Raw genomic sequence first — 19,039 nt, 5'->3', positions numbered from 1 at the left:
GCGCTTCTCGGCTTTCAAGCTCTTGTTAAGGCATCGGATCGTGGCGATGGTCTTGGTGTCGACCACCCCTTTCATCATGGGGATCATGGCAAGGCATTTTGGATCGAGGATCATGATGCACTTGATCCTCATGTCAATCATGGACCTCACGCTATGGAAAAATTGCATTCCTAGAATGAGATCATAATCGTTGAGAGGAATTACCTCGAATGATAGTTTGCCTTTCCATCTGCCAATTTGGACATCCACATCAGGAGTTGATCCTACGCCTTTGAGCCCCTCCGAGTTGATGGCCTTGAATGAATTCCTGGTTAGCTCAACGCGAAGTCCTAAAGCTTTTGCCACTTTGGTCAACATGAACATGTTCAACCGCGCACTTTGACCTCCACGAAGAACATGTCCGAATTCGAAGCAGCTTGCTCTTATTTGGACAGCGATCGAGCTTGGACGGAGTTGACAACTTTCATGCCTCCAAGCCGGATTTGCCGCTTTTCTTCTTTGGGCTCCTCCTCTTCTTCGATGGTAAGGAGGGCATTGATTCTGCCCTTCTTCAGGCACTTTTGGGTCCAATGCGAACCTTTGCAAATGAAGCAAGAAGAAGGCAAGGGTTGATCAAATTTACTCGTTGTGCAATACGTTTGTGGTCGGCCCCTTTGGAAGGACAGCTTGGAAGTTCCTTCTCCCCATGTCTTGACTCGACCACCTTGATCATGTGCGCCTCGGGGAGTGCTTCTTCCTTCGTTCTTGAAGGATTAATCCGACCTCCAATCTCTTGCTCGATTCTTCGGTTCGGCTTTAGTGAGGTCGATGAGGGATTTTGCCATGCTTAGCGCCCTCGCAAGACTCATCACATCCCGTTGCTTGAGCTTGAGGTGTGCCCACGGCTTCAGTCCATCCATGAATGCTCTGAGAACCTCCTCCTCTACTAGGTTGCGGATTTTGGAGTTTGAGCTCCGTGAACCCCTTAACGTACTCTCGAATTGTGCCCCTTTGTTCGAGGCGATGAGATTGCTACAAGCTTCTTGTTGAGCAAACTCGAGGAAGAAGTAGTCTCAGAACTCCCTCACGAAGTCATCCCATGTGTCCACGGGATTGGCGCCACGCTTCATCTCGTCGCATCTATTGCGCCACCAAAGCATTGCGGTATCGGAAAGGAACATCGAAGCAGTTCTACCTTGATCAACTCGTCTTGGATGTTGATGGCACCAAAGTATTGCTCCATGCTCCAAACGAAGTTGTCCACCTCCTTGGCGGATCGGTCGCTTTTGAATTCTTTTGGCTTCGACACCTCAAGTTTGGGCACTGCTTGTGTGGGCATCGCTCCATTGGTGATTCTCAACTTGCATAGGGCGAGCTTGGTCTTGAGCTCTTGGATCTCCGCCTTCATGGCTTCGACCTCATCCCTACGAGGGCTTTCTTCCTCGATCACTTAGACGCGCTCTTTCAACACATCGATCGATGCTTCAAGGGCTTCGTCCTTGTCGTGCAATGGGGCTATAGCTTCGTTGAGACCAGTCGTGAAATCTTCACGGAGTGAGGTTTCAACCTCCATGATGCGGTCTCGCACATCGTCAAGACCTTCCATGAACTCAACCATGGCATTTCGGACCTTCGTAAGCTTCTCATCCAACGCAGCTATGGTGTCCATCGAGGCTTCTCTTTTCTTCGTTCGGCCGCGGGTCTCCTTGACTTGCACGGCCTCTCCATCTATAACAGCATCTTGGCTCAACATTCTCTTGAACAATTGACGCTCCTCGATCCCTTGAAACAGATCTCTCATTTGCTCTGATACCACTTGTCACGGGCTGATCAATTGGGATCGTGATTGCGCGGCAACTCAGGCTCTTTTGGATCACCTAAGCCAATCCTTGCTCGATCGATCGCACACTCGCTTGCTTTACCCGGATCGTAGAGAGAGAAAGTCTCTAGAGAGAGGAGCTCTGGAAAGAAAGGAGTTTTGTATTGCTGAAATAGTTGAATGGTTACAAATGAGGGGGAGAGCACTCATTCTTATACTAGAGGCCCTCTGATTACATCAGTTGATCTAGAATTCATCCCACGGATGAGATTGCACCGCCTTATCTACCGACACTAATGATAGCTACCAACTACAAACATAAATAGCTAGAGACTTCTAGAATTTGTCGTAATGACGGTATCGCCCGCCCTTGAAAAGTTTTGAAAGAAGTCTCGTTGGAAATCCAAGTGGACGCAGGAGGTCCTTCGCGGCAAGGCACAGCCCTTTAGCACTGGAAACCTCTTGGCCGTGACACGTGGCTAAAGGAGAATGAGTTGTTCTCAGATGGCATTATCTATAAGCCACTTGTCTCTTAAAATCATTTGCATGAGAGATCACATGTCTCTTAAGAGAAGTTTGCATGAGGTCTCTTGAAAAAGATTTGCATGAGAGCTCATAAAATGCCCACATATTCTTGTAATGTCTCATACCTACCCAAGTGTCCTCTCAAAACAAGGTCTCTTAGTAATTTTAACACCTAAGATTTTGGGAAGACTCTCTCTAAGATGAGTCATCTTCCCTTATTTTTTCTTTGGCCACGTATGGGGCGAAGGTTTGTAATCAAGACACCTATCATAACCGTCATTTCATTTTAGGTTAGTCATCTCCATTACATGCAAACTCCATGACACTTGTTCTTGTCTCAAGATTAGGCATGCCACATATAGAAGGAAGAACTAATGTACCCTTAAAGCAAAGGCATTCTCTTAACTTTGGAGAAAAGAGGAGACTAAAAGTCTACCCAAATGTATCATGCCATCATCAACCTTTACAAGTAAATTCTTCCTTGGATCTTAATTTTCATGAGTCAAGAGGTGGTCTCGGCCTTTGCTTGTTCACATTTGTTTGAGGTACGTGAAGTTTCTAGGCATTAAGGTAGTTCAATCTCCTTAAAACATTAACTTGGTTGGTTTGTTGTGAGGTGAGACTTTGATGTGCATGTTATGAGTATAGTGATTACTAATTAGCCTTGATTATATTGTGCATGTTTAAATGGATGTAATCAATTTTCTTGATTTGTGTCGAAATGGTAAGTGAAAATGTTGAGTTAAAATCTAGAAGAATCATATTACATGTTCGTTCTACCAGAATTTATCCAGACATAATTATTATTTCTTCTTGTTTTGCTTGTTCTGCTAGAACTTAACTAGTCAAAGTTCTACCCGTTCTATTTTGTTTTGAATAAATAGAATATATTCCTTCTACTTTGTTTTATTTCATTCTGAATGGTCAAAATTTGTGTTTTTCCATATTTATCTTGATGACTTCTTGGATGTCCATTATGTTTCGTTATGTTTTATTATGAATAGTCAAAATCTTTTTATTCGTTCTCCCAAAATTTATTGAGTCAAAATCTGTTCATTCGTTCTACTGGATGTTTACTAAGTCCGAGTTTGTTCATTTGTAAATCCGCTTTTTTATTTTATCATTTTCACTTAGCCTAAATGTATCTGTATGATTATCTAGACTTTAACAACAACAACAACATGTTCATTTGTACGATCAGATTTTACTCAGTCTAGACATGTTCATTTATATGATTAGATTTTACTCAATCTGAACATGTTCATTTATACATCGGATTCTATTGAAATATGAACCCGTTTCCTTGTACAATTAGAAAAATATGCATGCTATTATGATGTGCACATTAAAAAGGTATGATAAAAAAGGAGGTGAGATAAGCTTATAATCCTCATCTTTTACTTATGTGATTATAAAAATAACGAAATAAGGCTATGCATGAAAAGTGATTATGCATTGGAGGTTGATTGTTGAAATGATTGTTTATTTCATTATTGATGTAAAAAAGATCAATGTTAACATGTGCATTGTACATGAAAATAATGTGTTTTTGTTACCCATATAGTGGTGTATGACCATATCCCGTGATTAAAGTTTGTAAGATGTCCTAGTGGTTGGGATGCCTTCAAAGAGTTCGGGAGAAAAAGTTAAATGAATATAATGCATGTTCATGTGCATGTATAGAATCATATGATGTTTAATTTGTTACCTTGCATTAGAACATGGTATACCATATGCATGAGTTTAAATGGAAGCATTATTGTATGATGATTGCCGTTATATATGAAAATGTGAAAGGTAAATTCCACTCATGTTCTTATCTTACTTATTTGATTGTTATACATTCTCTTTACTTGTATTAGCTGAACTGGTAAGAGGATTTTTCTAACTTAAAATTAAAGATTTCATTTACTGGGTTTTGGCTCATCTCTTACTTTTCAGTTTGTAAGATGGTCACTAGATTATTGTGATGGAGAGGATGAGACGATGCCCGAAACCATCAATTCTTGAGTTAGAAGATGGCTTGTTTATGGAATGGGATGGAAGTAGGGATGTTAGGGCAGCGCATGGTAACGTTTCTATTTCTCTAAATTTCTGTTCTTTTGTTCCCCGGAACAAAAAAAGAATATAAATCCGTTTGGTAACGCCAAGTTGTTTTTCTATTCTCCGGAATAGAAAATTAGCTCGGGAATAGATTTGGAGCAAAAATGAGAAGCAAAAAAAAATTGCTTCTTGTTCCCGGGAACAACTTTTAGAAATAAGCCAATTTTCTTGTTTATTTTTCTTTTATTCCTCTCTCTTGTCGCGGCCACCTCCAACTACCCGCCGCCATCGCCACCACCGACCAGCGATCGGTAGTGGCGACCGATGGGTTGTGTGGTGGCGGTCGGCAATGACGGTCAACGGTCGGCGGACGTGCAACGGCGGTAGCGGGCGGCAATCGGCGACGATTGGTGGTCGGCGATTCATGAGCAAGAATAAAAAACGAATAAATACAAAAAAGAATCATTGCGTTACCAAATGCATTTCTATTCTTTTTCTATTCCAAGAGTAGAAATTTTGTGTAGTTACCAAATGGATTCTTTTACTCAGAAATTGTTCCCTGAAATGGAAATAGAAAAGAACTATTTCTGGAAAAAAAAAAAAAACTCTTCCCCAACCAAGAAGCGTTGTCATGTGCAGCCTAAATGGTATCGATTCCTTAGTATTTGGTACTATGTAGTAATTTATGTCCATCAACATGTAAAGAGAGTCCTTGTCCATCATACTCTTTATCTTCCCTCTCGCCATATTGCCTATCAAACAAAGCACCAAAATCTACATAAATCTGCGAAAGCATATTCATGGATCGACCTATGTTGTGCAAAAGAGAACCTTAACTAGGTGAAATGAAAAAGAAAAAAACAAGAATAATTAAGAACACATAGATTTACGTGATTTGGTGAAAAAATCCGCCTACATTCACTTTGGGGGGGATGATCTCTTATTAGAGAGTATTTAGCTACAAGGAACGATGTTGAATAAATAAATCCTCAAATCCCCACCTCCTTAATCCCAATAGGAAAGGAATTCCACCCTAAAGATCTTATCAGTTTAGGAAACTAACAAATAGATCTATAGCGATTATCCTTCAAATATTAAGAATATCATGGCATATCCCAATTACATTGAATTAAAACTATTTCCTATGAAATCCCATGTAGATAGGTCCAAAAGAGGAAATAAACTTTGTGGAATTCAAGACAACATCAACAAATCTCCAACTTTAGCTTGAAACAACCATAAGCCTCTACTCAAACCATGAAAATGAATATATATATCTTCCTCCACCGTACTTTTGCAAAAGTACGCCCACACCTAGACTAGTGCGGCCTCCATCAACTTCAATGATGAGTGAGAAAAACCAACTCCCTCCATAGTAACCATCTTCATGAGCATATCCGCAAGATTATCTTTAGTATGGATTTTTTTTAGAGCAATGCTACCATTCTCCATAAATTCTCGAGTCTTGTGGTACCGAACTTCAATGTGCTTCGTTCTAGAATAAAACACTTGGTTCTTCATGAGACATATTGCACTTTGGCTATTAAAATATAGTATAGCACGTTCCTACTTTAAACCCAACTCTGTGACCAAACCGGTAAGCCAAATTCCCTCATTCGTAGCCTTAGTTGCTGCCATAAACTCAACTTTAGTTGTAGACAGTGCTATAGTAGACTAAAGCATTGCCCTCCGTGAAACAGCTCCACCTCCAAGAGTGAAGATGTATCTCATGATGGAACTTCGCTTGTCCAAATCACCAGTAAAGTTCAAATCGACATAACTTGCTAAATCGATCAATTCTCCCTTTGAACTGAACATCAAACCCATTTTGGTAGTTCCAGCCAAATAAGGAGAGATCCACTTAATGGCTTCCCAATGCTTCTTACCTGGCTTACTCATGTATCAATTGATGAGACTCACTACATGAGCCAAATCTGGTCTGCTACAGACCATAGCATACATGAGGCTCCCTATTGCACTAGCATAGGGTACTCAAGACATATTTACAACTTGCTCATGCGAACTATGGCATTGTTTCTCGAATAATCTGAAGTGATTTGCTAAGGGTGTACAAATCGACTTAGCCTTCCCCATGTTGAACCACTCCAAGACCTTCTCAACATACTTCTTTTGATTCACCAAAAACTTACTTACACATCTATCTCAAAAGATTTCCAAGCCAATGATCCTTTTTGCAGCACTAAGATCCTTCATTTCAAACTCGTTGCTTAACTGAGACCTTAGGGAAAGGATGTCTCATTTTTCATGCAACAATCAACATATCATCAACATGGAATATCAACTGAATAAACGACTTATCACCAAAAACTCTATGCACACTCCTCATGTAGTCAATACGAAACATGAAAGAATCAAACACTTTATTCCATTGCCTCAAAGACTGCTTCAAACAGTAAAGTGATCTCTTTTTGTGCATAGCCCATGCAAATCTTCTCCTCCAAGTCGCCATGAAGGAATGTCATCTTCACATCTAGCTGCTTGAGCTCCAAGCGACACACAGCTACCATTGCTAGTAAAATGCAAATTGACATGCGTTTTACAATCGGAGAAAATATTTCATCATAATCGATCTCCTCCTTTTGTGCATAGCTCTTAGCAACAAGTCAAGCCTTGTATTTATGTTGCCTTTTCTTCGTTGTTGCTTCCTTTCTTCGAAGAACCCATTTGTAGCCAATGAATTGCCGATCCTTGGGCTTCTCCACAAATTTCCATGTCTCATTCTTTTGTAACGACTCCATCTCCTCTATCATCATAGTCATCCACTTTTCTTTGTAATCACTTTTCAAAGCTTCATGATAGGAGCTTGGATCATTAGAGCCTACGGTAAGAGCATAAGCAACCCAGTCCTCAAAATTGTACCTCTCCAGTGCTTTGAGAGTGCGCCTTCCTCAACCCGTTGGGATGGTACGAGAAACTTCTACCATTTCTTTAACTTCTGAAGCGTCATCTAATGACTTGCCATTCTCTACAAATTCTCTGGCTTCAAGCTCAACCTTAATAATAGAGTTATCACTCCTCTTCAGTAGACATGTGTGGGACGCGGCTTGACTTCAACATTGCAGATTCATTGAACACAACATTCCTGCTTGTCAAAACTTTCATTTCACTTAGATCCCATAATTTGTAGCCTTTTACTCCTTTCTTGTAACCAAGAAATATGCATTGTTTTGACTTTGGATCCAACTTTAAGTGATTTGAACTCTACAAAGTAGGACAAGCAAATATTCTTAAATTAGAAATAATTGACAGTTTTATCAGTCCATACCTATTCGGGAGTTTTGCATTCAGTTGATGGAGACTGATTTACAAGATAACATGCCATGCAAACATCTTCTACCCAAAACTCTTTGCTTAATTCCGCATGCAACCTCATGCTCTGAGCTCTCTCTAATAAGGTATGGTTCATCATTTCCGCTACGCCATTCTGTTGGAGCATATTCAGAACTGTGACGTGACGTTTAATCCCTTCATTCTTGCAAAACTCCATGTGGCGATGCTAATTTGTACTCTCATCCATTGTTCGGTTTCAAGCACTTAAGCTTCTTCCACATTGAAGTCTCAACTTCAGCTTTCCATTCTTTGAACTTGTCAAAGACCTCACTTTTGTGTCACATGAAGTAGACCCAAATTTCTAAGAGAAAGTCGTCAATGAATGTCACGAAGTATTCCTTCCCGCCTTTTGACTTTATTGGTGAAGAACTGATACATCTAAAAATACATACTCGAGCATGCCCTTGCTCGTATGAGTTGCAACATCAAACCGTACTCTACATTGTTTTCCAAACACACAAAATTTGCAGAAATCTAATTTGCATGTGTTCATACATTGGAGTGCATTCCTCTTTGTGAAGTTCCATCAATCCTCTTTCCTTCATATGCTTGAGAACATATGCCATGTATAGGTGTTATCTATCTCCCTGCTAGCATCCATGAACACAAATGCTCCACCTTATACTAAGGTTCCCATAAGTTGAAATAGGTTACTGTGCCTCCGTCTCTTTAGAACAACCAGAGCTCCATTGATCTTCTTTAAGACTTCACCTTGAGCTAAGTACTTGCATCCATTGGATTCAAGTGCTCCCAATGAAATTAGATTCTTCCGTAGACCCAGTACATTATGACATCTGCCAAGGTTCTAATTATGCCATCAAACATCCTAATTGTCATGGCTCCAACTCCCACAATCTTACACAAAGTATCATTCCTCATAAGAACTGAACCACCATCATATGCATTGTATTCATTGAAGGCTTCTCAATAAGGCCACATATGATAAGGGCATCCAAAGTCCAAAATCCACGAATTTTTGAACATGTCCTTCCCCAACGATATGGACAAGACGTCCCCATCATAGGTATGTTGACTACACTTGCTTCATCTGAGCTCTTCTTTTTTTTCTCGTTCTTCTTTATATAGAATCTCTTGATATCCCCTTCCTCATTACACACAGAGCATATTCCTTTGAACTTTTTGTTGACACCTAAATTTTAGTTTAAGTATTTTGGATTAAATTACATAAGAAAACTAAGGACCAATTGGGCCCTAATAAAAATATTTTTTGCATCACCTACGCATTAATATTATTTGCATCTACTAAGTTTTATTTCCTACTTTATTCTCTCTTTTTTACCTATCTTCAGATAAATTAATATATATATATATATATATATATTTTTTTTTAAAAAGGGCCCACGGGGGCTGGGCTTTCATCCCAGCCCCTTCTTCTTCTTTTCCCCTCACGCGGGCCCAGGGCCCAGCTTTTTTTCCCCGGCCCGGTCCGTGCGCCTTTCTCCTTTCTCCTTCCTTCCTCCTCCAGCAACCCACGTGCACAAGAAGCCCTACTGAGGCAGACCAAGGTAGGCCGGCGACGGAGAGGACGTGCCATCAAATCCGACGAGAAACCCAGACGGAAGGGACGTCGACTTCACTGCCGAGCAGGCCTCCACGGAGAAGACATCGGTTCGGCCGACGGGGAGAGGTCAGTCGGCACGCCAAGAATCGGCAGTCGAGGCTCCTCCGTCGACCGGCCTCCTCGCCTATAAAAGGAGGGGGAGGTCGAGGAGGAAGAAGGGACACAGAGAGAGGGCAGCGAGCTTAGAGGACTTCCCCCGAGAGCGAGCAAGCCGGAAAGGAGGGAGATCGGAGGAGGACTGAGAGCAAGCAAGTCCGAGGGAGAACTGGGGGCAGTGAGTTTTTCCGCACTACCCCCGCGAGCTCGAGTTGTTGCTGTTCGTAATCCGCCCCGGAGTCGACGACAACCGAGCTAGCCGCTCTGACCATCGCCGCGATCCGCCCCGTCGTGGCCCGCAACCCCTGCTGCTGTTCCACCTCGGCTCCCTAGCCCGACGCCACCGCCATGCAGCCACCAACGACGAGGCTTGCTCTCGTCGATCCCTTCACCGCCCGCGCCCATAGCCGTCGTCGTTCTGTCTAGTGACAACCCAACCGCCCGCTGATCACAGTCGAGCCTTACGCCGTCGAACCCGCCGTCATCTCCTTCGCTACTCGCTGCGATTAGCCCGTAGCGAGCTCAGCCTTCCCCCATCCGCCACCACCTGCTACATCTTGGCCCCTTCGAACAGCCCGCTACTGCCGCCCCGCTGCGTCGACGCCGAACTGCCGCCGGGTGACGTCCCAGCTACCCCCATCGGCGCCGCAGAGAGACACAGAAGGAGGCGGCCTCGTGCCGGGTCGGGTGCGGGTCTTAATCGAGTAGGATTTCTAGCTGGTGGCGCATGGGCCGGTTGAACTTGGGCCGGGCATTTGCTTTTAATTAAGAGTGAGCCCAGTTTTGTTTAAAAAGGGCTTGGGTTTATTTTTAAAAAGGGGAAGCTCTGAGCTGGGCCCCTGTTTCAGGCCCATCTGGTTGGTGTGGACGATCCGGGTCAGTCCCAACCCGGGAATCCGACCCGGGTCGTTTTTAAATAATATTATTCTGATATAAAAATATTGTAATAATAAAAATCATAAAAATAAAAACCATTTTATTTAAAAAAATCAGAAAAAGAATTTATATTTTCCAAAAAATAGAAAAATCCGATTTTTTTTTATGTTTTCCAAAAATAGAAAAAAAGACCACAAAATATGGTTTTTCACAAAAAATATGGTTTTTCATTAGTTTTCTCCGTAAATACATAGAAAACCTTGGAAAAACCCAAAAAAAAAAAAAAAATTGTGTTTAACTTATTGGAAGAAAATATTGACTTATTTCCTTTATAATGCCTTTGTGATGTATGGATTTCTATCTCCTCAATTTGATTAGGAATTGAATCTTAGAACTCGTGATTGCTATATTTAAACAAAATTAGAACTTAGTGATTAACTAGTATAATCAAGATTGCTATATTTAAACAAAATTAAATCAATTAGTATCGGAAGTTAAAAACTCAAACCATAAGCATTAGTGATTAACTAGTATAATCAAGTCCTTAATCCTAACTTCTCTTATTGCGCAAGAATGAAGTATTTCTCCCAATATATCACTTAAGTCTCTAATTGATTCATAATCTCCAAGCTTGTAAGTTCACTAATCATTCGATTGAACAAGTTGAGGTGTTCGAATAGATCTCCTCATTCACTCATCTAAAGCGAATACAATATCTCTTTCAAGAACGAAGGATTTCATCATGTAGATGCTTTTGAGTTTGAGCCATACCTCTAGAGCAGACTTGATTTCCACCACATATGAAAGGGCCTTATCCGATAGATTCAATTGAATCGCATTGCACACCCTCTCCTCCATGTCGACCCAATCATCATCGGTGATGGTGGCCGGCTTGTTTGATCTTCTGAGAAGAACCTTTTATAAATCTATTGAATCAACGGATCCTTTGTCCTTCTTTGCCATAGTGTAAAATTATTCTTCCCAGTGAGTCATTTGATATGGAATCAAATAGTCAAACCCTGTCCAGCCATCTAATCAAAACTCGTAGTACATGAATAAAGAACTTGGATTGCTCTAATTCCAATTGATGTGCAAAAGAGCACCTTAACTAGATGAGATGAAAAAGAAAAAACAAGAATAATTAAGAACACAAAGATTTACGTCGTTCGGCAAAAACATCCGCCTACATCCACCGGGGGAGGATTTCTTATTAGAAAATATTTACATACAAGGTACGATGCTAAACAAATAGATCCTCGAATTCCCACTTCCCTAATCCTAATAGGAAAGGAATTCCACCCTAAAGATCTTATTAGTTTATGAAACTAACTAACAAATCTTTGGTAATTATCCTCCCAAAATTAGGAATATCATGGCATATTCCAATTACATTGAATTAGGACTATTTCCCATGAAATCCCATGTAGATAGGTCTAAAATAGGAAATAAACTTCGTGGAATTCAAGACAACATCAACAACCTACCATCTGAGCTTACCAAAACTCAAGCTCAAGTTCATATATAACACTATTATAATTGAGTCAAGCTCAATCCAAAATATTTTATATGTGATCAAGCTCGAGCTGAGTTTCAAGCCCCGAGGATGCAGGTCGAGTCGAGCTCGAGCTTTGCACCGTATTGACTTGACTCAGCTCAATTACAACTCTATGAACCACGTTGTCTAGGCATTCATGCACCGCTGAATGGGGTCCCGGGCTTGCAAATGTAACTATTGATCAATAGACCATTCGCATGTTTCAAGGACATGAAAACTAGTCAAAAACATACTGTAAAATGCATTACCGCATCATCTAGAGAAGGTTGACCAGAATTATTTTCCCTTTTACCAAGACAGTAAAAGTTAAGGTAGTCCTGAGGATGAGAATCACCAGGCGCCATTTGCTTCAGTTGACGTGCAACAACTTCATACATCATTTGCATGGTCTGGTTCTGGGAAAAAAGTAAGGAAAATAGTGTAAAAGAATCAGATTATGTGAGATTTCAGTCACCAGAGAATTAGAAACACATAATATTTTGTATAACTATTCGATTTAGTATTTTATGGCTAATGTGGTGTGTGAGGAGTGGGAGATGGTATTAGAGAATACTTTGCACAGCATTAAGCATAGACATCCGGAATTAGTGAGAAAGCATATTCTCTAATTGGCTGGACACCTAAATGGAATCATCAATTACGTAGTATTTGCTACTCTATAGTATGTAGTAATTTCTGCCCATCGTCATGTAAAGAGTGTCCTTGTCCATCGTGCTCTATATACTGCCTCTCGCCATCTTCCCTATCAAACAAAAGCACCAAAGTTTACGCACATCTACAAAAACACATTCATGTCTGCACCTACCTGCCAAAAGAGAATCTCTTGGATTGCAGCTGACTTGGGATCACCTTCAGGCCACATTGGTATGACAATATATACAGCAAATCTCTGCTTAGCTCTAATTTTGCTAGCAATCTTCAAGGCTCCAATGCCAAATCACCTCAGCGACTTCATAGGACATTTCTACAATAAAACGCATTTAACCAATTTTTTGAGCGGTACTCAATATTTTTTCTCCAACTACAAATATATCTCAAATATAGATAGGAAACGTGTACTTGCAACATAAAAGTCATGATATTCACCTGCAGGTTGAGCAGACCTAATTGCCTGAATGTAAGCTGTCTGAATGCTTCTGTCTACTACTGCATCTTTTTTCAATATATACAAATGTAACTATAAGATTCTGCAGCTTTAAGTTTGAACTAGAGAGAGATTCCTACTCCAGCACAGGTCCATTAATATGATGTTCTTCACCTAATTGCCTAGACGTGTGCTATCATGTGACTCAGTCGATGTAGGACTCAATATCCAAGAGATACGGCCTATTTTTAATAAGGCCGATTTTTTTTTCCTTTTGACAAACCATCTTGATGCTTTCCTCCAACGTTGCTCAAAGTTCATCAGTACATCATATGCAGCAGGCCCTTCAATCCTGCAGTGCAAGTCGTGCCACGGTTGTCTTGGAGCTTTCATTCCAGCCTGACAGATACAAAGTAAAGACACTCACTGGAAGAAAATCAAGAGATAATACCAACTTGTGCAGCAACTACCAATGGTACCAAAGTCCAAGGAACATTTTCGCAATTTAATGCTTGACTCAACAAGTACAAAAACTTAATTTAGTTGAATCTATCTCGCTCATGTTATACTTGTCCATGGAACAAATTAAGATTGAAATGATACAAAGAGCTCACTTGTATCGTGAAAAATTCAAGAAATAGACTAGAACTTGTGGCCTCCGGCCACTTTCATAATCCAGAAGTTTAAATATGCTTTTGTGCCTTTCGCAAGGCTGTCAAAGGTTAAGTTCACTATATGCTCATAAATGTGAAAGACAATAAATTCTGAAAAACAAGGTTATAAAAATTCACAGATTTTAATTATCATTTAACTCTTAAAATTTTAATGCTACCACGACACTTATGATCGTAATTCATCATATGCGACAAAGTTAATATAATTAGAAATAGGCAGACTGTTATAATGGAGATGGTACATCAGTTCTTGAGTACAAGTATCACGCCACTCTTCATGCAGGAAAGTTGGGAAAAAGAACGGGCTCAAAAGACTTCTATCACTCCAGAGCCTAAAATTTGACCTACATTATAAGACAGTTCACACAAGAGTATTTAATAGAAAAGAAAAGCTGCTTGGCAAAAAGCATAGACAAACGACTCACAGGAAATGTAGGATTGTGAAAGTCATCCTTAAAAACAGTGTCAAGATCGCGAAATAGCCGATGCTCAGGTGTATCATATCGCCCGTCACAGAGATCAATTCCTCCGATAAATGCAGTTATTTTTCGGTAATCACCCGATGCCTCGGTGTCCACTAGGACGCATTTTTGATGGTGTGTGAACATGGATCCAACAACCTGGAGAAAAAAATAATACAGTCCAAGCTTGTAACAGTTATCTGGGTTATCAGAATTACCACAACACCACATAAGGAACTCCAGCAAGAAAGAGGATAAAGCGTCCATTCTCACAAGATTTATGCAGCCATGTTTAAGTAAAACGAATGCACAGTACAAAGCAAAGCTTATCCCTTAAGATAATCATTCCAAATTAATGAATGAGGACTATGTGTAGCACAGAATCTTCCTTAGAAAGTAGAGTACCTTTACGGTACCCCAAAATTGCAAGGAAACTTCATAAACAAGTGTTCAACTTTAAAAGTATGAAAAGGGACATTAGCTCTATGAGTGGGCCAGGCAATGGCAAATGACAAAGAGACCCAAATGACAAAGAGACCCCGTCTGTCCAAAGCTAGTGCTAATCTCTAGATTTTGATAAAAGGTCCATGTGGTGAAACTGCAAGAATTCAAGGAAAAGCATACCTGCTGTTTAATATAGCCAAGCTTACTGCTGGCATTACGCGGCGCGAACACACAGTTCACTGAAGAATTCTTGAAAAAATCTCTAGTTTCTTCATCACGTATCTGCATCACCCCTTCCTGCAAGAAATGCCGCCGTGCACCCTTATTCATTTGTAGGGACAATATCGGGAACAAAGAGAGAGACACTATCCCCTAATTCCTCACTACACAAGTGGTCCTCGTAGCAAATACACTAACCATTATTATACTCTGGACAACAGGACCAACAACAACATAGTAATCGCCGATGCCACATGCCACCTCAATATACTAAAATAAGCAGATGGAAGCATGTGATCAAGCGCCATCCAACTTAAACAAACAACTTCTCACCTTGTTAATAAAATGCTTGTCACGCGAAGTCTTATCATCCAAAATCAACAACAAAACGCGCACCCCCTCTTCTGACTTATACTTGAGCAATTCACCAAGCGTCAAGTCCCCACCTCGCGGCATTGGCCGGGTCTGGGTACGCTCTCTAGTGAGCTTAATATTATAAGAAACCGACCAACCAACAATGTATATCAAATGGTGAGCCTCAGATATGGCGTGACAAATATCCTCCCAACACTTCTCATGCCTATAGACGCCTCCAGCATCACTCTCCAACTCAATATAAGGCGACATCCCATCGACCACATGAGCGTCCTGATACAGCCTGAGGCCACACCCTTTTCTCAAGGGGAAATAAGTGTGCCTCACTCCCCGATGGTTAGGATCTCCGGCAATGCCGAACTGGTACACCGGGTTCTTCTCCACGGGCGTGAACTTCAGCTCGAGCTGGAGGCGGGAATTCGGCTTCGCTAAGGGTCCTCTCAGCGGGAACGAACCGGAGATGACCTCGCCAGATTTAATTTCTCGCGCCGAGATATTAACAGTGCCGATCAGCTGCGCGCAGAACAGGTTGCTGTTCTTCACGCGGAACTCCAAGTCGACGGCGCGGTGAGCCAGGGGGATACGGAACCGCTGGTCCCACCAGGGGTTCTGCATGTTGTGGAGGATGCGAGTGCGGGCGATGGGGGCGTGGGGGACGCGGACGGTGACGTAGGGGTCGGAGGTGATGACCTTCCCTGGGCAGCGGGCGTCGTGGTCGCTGCGGTCCAGGAATGGGGAGGCAGGGGCAGGGTCGGGGGAGCGGGGAGGCCGGGCGCAGGCGGAGAGGCACCGGCGGAGGCGGCCGGAGACCATGTCCATGTTGGGGAGGTTGGAGGCGGAGATGATGTGGAGGTCGAGGTCGCCGTGGAGGTAGCCATGGGAGAGATTGGAAGATGACGGAGATGGAAGGGCAGATGGGTTGACAGAGAAAGGCATGGTGGATGAGATGGCCGGGGGATGGATGATATGGCCGGGAGAGTCGGTCGGAGAAGTGCCTTTCTTGAGGAAGAAGAGAGAGCAAGGAATCATGCGCAGAGAGAGAAAGCCAAGGGGACTTTGCAGGCTTCACCGTTTCAGGAGGAGCACACGAGATGAGGGCAACGGTGAAATTGGCGGCGCCGTGCATGTCGCCGACATTTCAAGAGACAAGACAGAGTGCGCGTGCGACGGTGGCCTGGTGCCAGCGCCAGCACCAGCACCTCGTATCCATTCCATCGATTAGTCACGTGTACGCTGATTGGGCCCCACCTGACTTCGTCGTAAACGCTTCAAAATTCTTCTGTTTGGCTCCCTCTCGCGCGCTTCCCTCTCTCCCTCCTCTCGCTGTCAACTCATCGTGTTCTTCTCTCGAGAAAGATGATGTCACAGATGTCACAATATTGTATATAAGTTATGGCACTTGATATCATTGTTTCCAAACCATGACTACCAGAGTTTGTAGTTCAGAAAACAAGGGATGCATAGTGGAAACCATCACGAGTGTTGCGTGTGAATTATGTTAGAAAGGTCGTACATTGGATATGAGTCCAACTAGATACATCAATTGGCTCAAACTTGACCACCCTCTTAACGATTTCCCTAGAAGAAGGTATTTGGCTTCTACTATGTGCTCTCGACAACAAAAATAATGCCACATAGTCTCTTTCTAGAAGAAAGTATTAGGTTTCTACTACGCACTCCAGACAATAAGAATATCTCACTAAACACACAAACAACTCACATGGAATGACACCAAGCACGCAAACGACAACTCGCATCGAATGACGTGTCACGGTGGTGACACGCAAACGACAATGAGAAGGATGCCGCATAGTCTCACTAAACACGCAAACGACGACTCGCAAGATGCCACATAGGGTATATTTGGTTTAGGATTCCCAATGAACTTTTAGCCTCCAAAACCTCTTGGGAAATACTAGACTGTTTGGCAACCATTTTGAAATAGCTTTCAAGTGAAAGTGAAAGTTGGCATTAGGAATGCTGAAAACCCAATGTTAATAGGGACTAGCTTTGAACTTTCAGCATTTGGCCAAATTCTGAAATTTAATTTTTTTCTTCCAAAACTATCCTCACTCATTCTTCAAATTTCTGATTTTGCCCTCATTATTTTTTTTAAATGCCAAAATAATGCTAAAAAAATCAAATATATATAAATGCTAAAATAATTAAATATATTTTGACTTTTAAAAAAATTATTTATATATTTGATTTTTTAGCATTATTGTCAAAATTTATATTTAAAAAGTTGCATACATTATTTTTTTCAATTTTAAAAAAATAAACATTAAAAAATTCCGACGAAGGGTATGGTCTTTTTTAAAAAAAAATATATATATGTATTTGATTTCTTAGCATTATTTTCAAATTTATATTTAAAAAGTCGCATACATTATTTTTTCAAATTTTAAAAATTAAAAATTAAAAAAAATTTGACGGAGGATTTGGTCTTTTTAATATATATATTAGTATCATTTTCAAAATTTATATTTAAAAATTTGAATACATTATTTTTTTCAATTTTAAAAAATTAAAAATTTAAAAATTCTGATGAAGGGTTTGGTCTTTTTAAATAAAAAAAATATATATATATATATATATTATTTGATTTTTAGCATTATTTTCAAATTTATATTTAAAAAGTTGCATACATTATTTTTTCAATTTTAAACAAATAAAAATTAAAAAATTTCCATGACAGATTTGGTCTTTTTTTTTAATTATATATATGTATTTGATTTTTTTAGCATTTTGTAAAAAATTATATTTAAAAATTGCATACATCATTTTTTTTTTTTTTTTTTTTCAATTTTAAGCAAATAAAAATTTAAAAATTCCAATGAAGGGTTTGATCTTTTTAAAAAAAAATTATATATGTATTCCATTTTTTTAGTATTATTGTCAAAATTTATATTTAAAAAGTTGCATACATTATTTTTTCAATTTTAAACAAATAAAATTTAAAAAGATAATATTAATCACCCAAAGAGCTTTTCAAATGTGTTTTCTACCAAACAGCATTTCTCTCAAAGTTGCTTCTCAAAGCATAGTTTATCAAACGGCATTTGCATTTGTCTAAAGTCCTTTAGGCTAAACTAATTTGCATTTTCCCAATTGGCTTTCAAAATGCTGAACTAAACACACCCATAGTCTCACCAAACACGCAAACGACAACTCGCAAGATGCCACATAATCTCACCAAACACGCAAACGACAACTTCCATAGAATGATGTGTCACAGCTATGACTAGTTTCACCAAACACGCAAACGATAACTCGCACGGGATGACATGTCACGGCTATGACTGGGAAGAAAAGGAAGTGAGGAGAGAGAGAGTGATCAGAGTTGCAATTTGAGAAAAAAAAAAAAGAGAGAGAGAGAAATTTGAAGTTAGTAATAAAGTGGGGATGGAATAAAGAGGCGATGGAGCCATGTTGAGATGTGACTCATATTTCCTATCCATTGGGATAGTTGGTGAAGGATGAAGAAGAAAAGGAAGTGAAGAGAGAGAGAAAGACACCGAGAGAGAGAGAGAGTAATGGGAGCTACAATTTGAGAAAGATAGAAAAAGAGAAATTTAAAGTGGGAGTGGAGCTGTGTTGAGATGTGATTCATATTCCCTATCCATTGGGATAGTTGGTGAAGGATGAAGAAGAAAAGGAAGTGAAGAGAGAGAGAGAGAGTAATGGGAGCTGCAATTTGAGAAAGATAGAAAAAGAGAAATTTAAAGTGAGAGTAATAGGAGCTGCAATTCTCTTTCTCGTTTTTACTTTCTATTTTCTATGTGATTATCTAGCAAATCAGTTGTGTACATATGGCAACTGATTAATGAACTCAAAAGAATCCCGTGTGACACTATCCAATATTGGGCGTCTAAAAATTACAATAGAAGTTTTTAACCCGATGATAGGTTCTTGCGACGGTATCACATGAGATAAAAAGTTACTTTAAATTGAGA

At 40.4% G+C, this 19,039-nt stretch overlaps 1 pseudogene; it reads right to left on the bottom strand.

Annotated features, from left to right (window-relative positions):
• LOC120289963 overlaps positions 1-16,019 on the bottom strand; it is a 37,748-nt pseudogene extending 21,729 nt beyond the window's left edge.
• Positions 16,020-19,039: the final 3,020 nt, after the last annotated feature.

Source organism: Eucalyptus grandis, chromosome 11 (assembly GCF_016545825.1).
Source record: "Eucalyptus grandis isolate ANBG69807.140 chromosome 11, ASM1654582v1, whole genome shotgun sequence".
NCBI lineage: Eukaryota > Viridiplantae > Streptophyta > Magnoliopsida > Myrtales > Myrtaceae > Eucalyptus > Eucalyptus grandis.
This window is presented reverse-complemented; position numbering and strand designations above follow the sequence as displayed.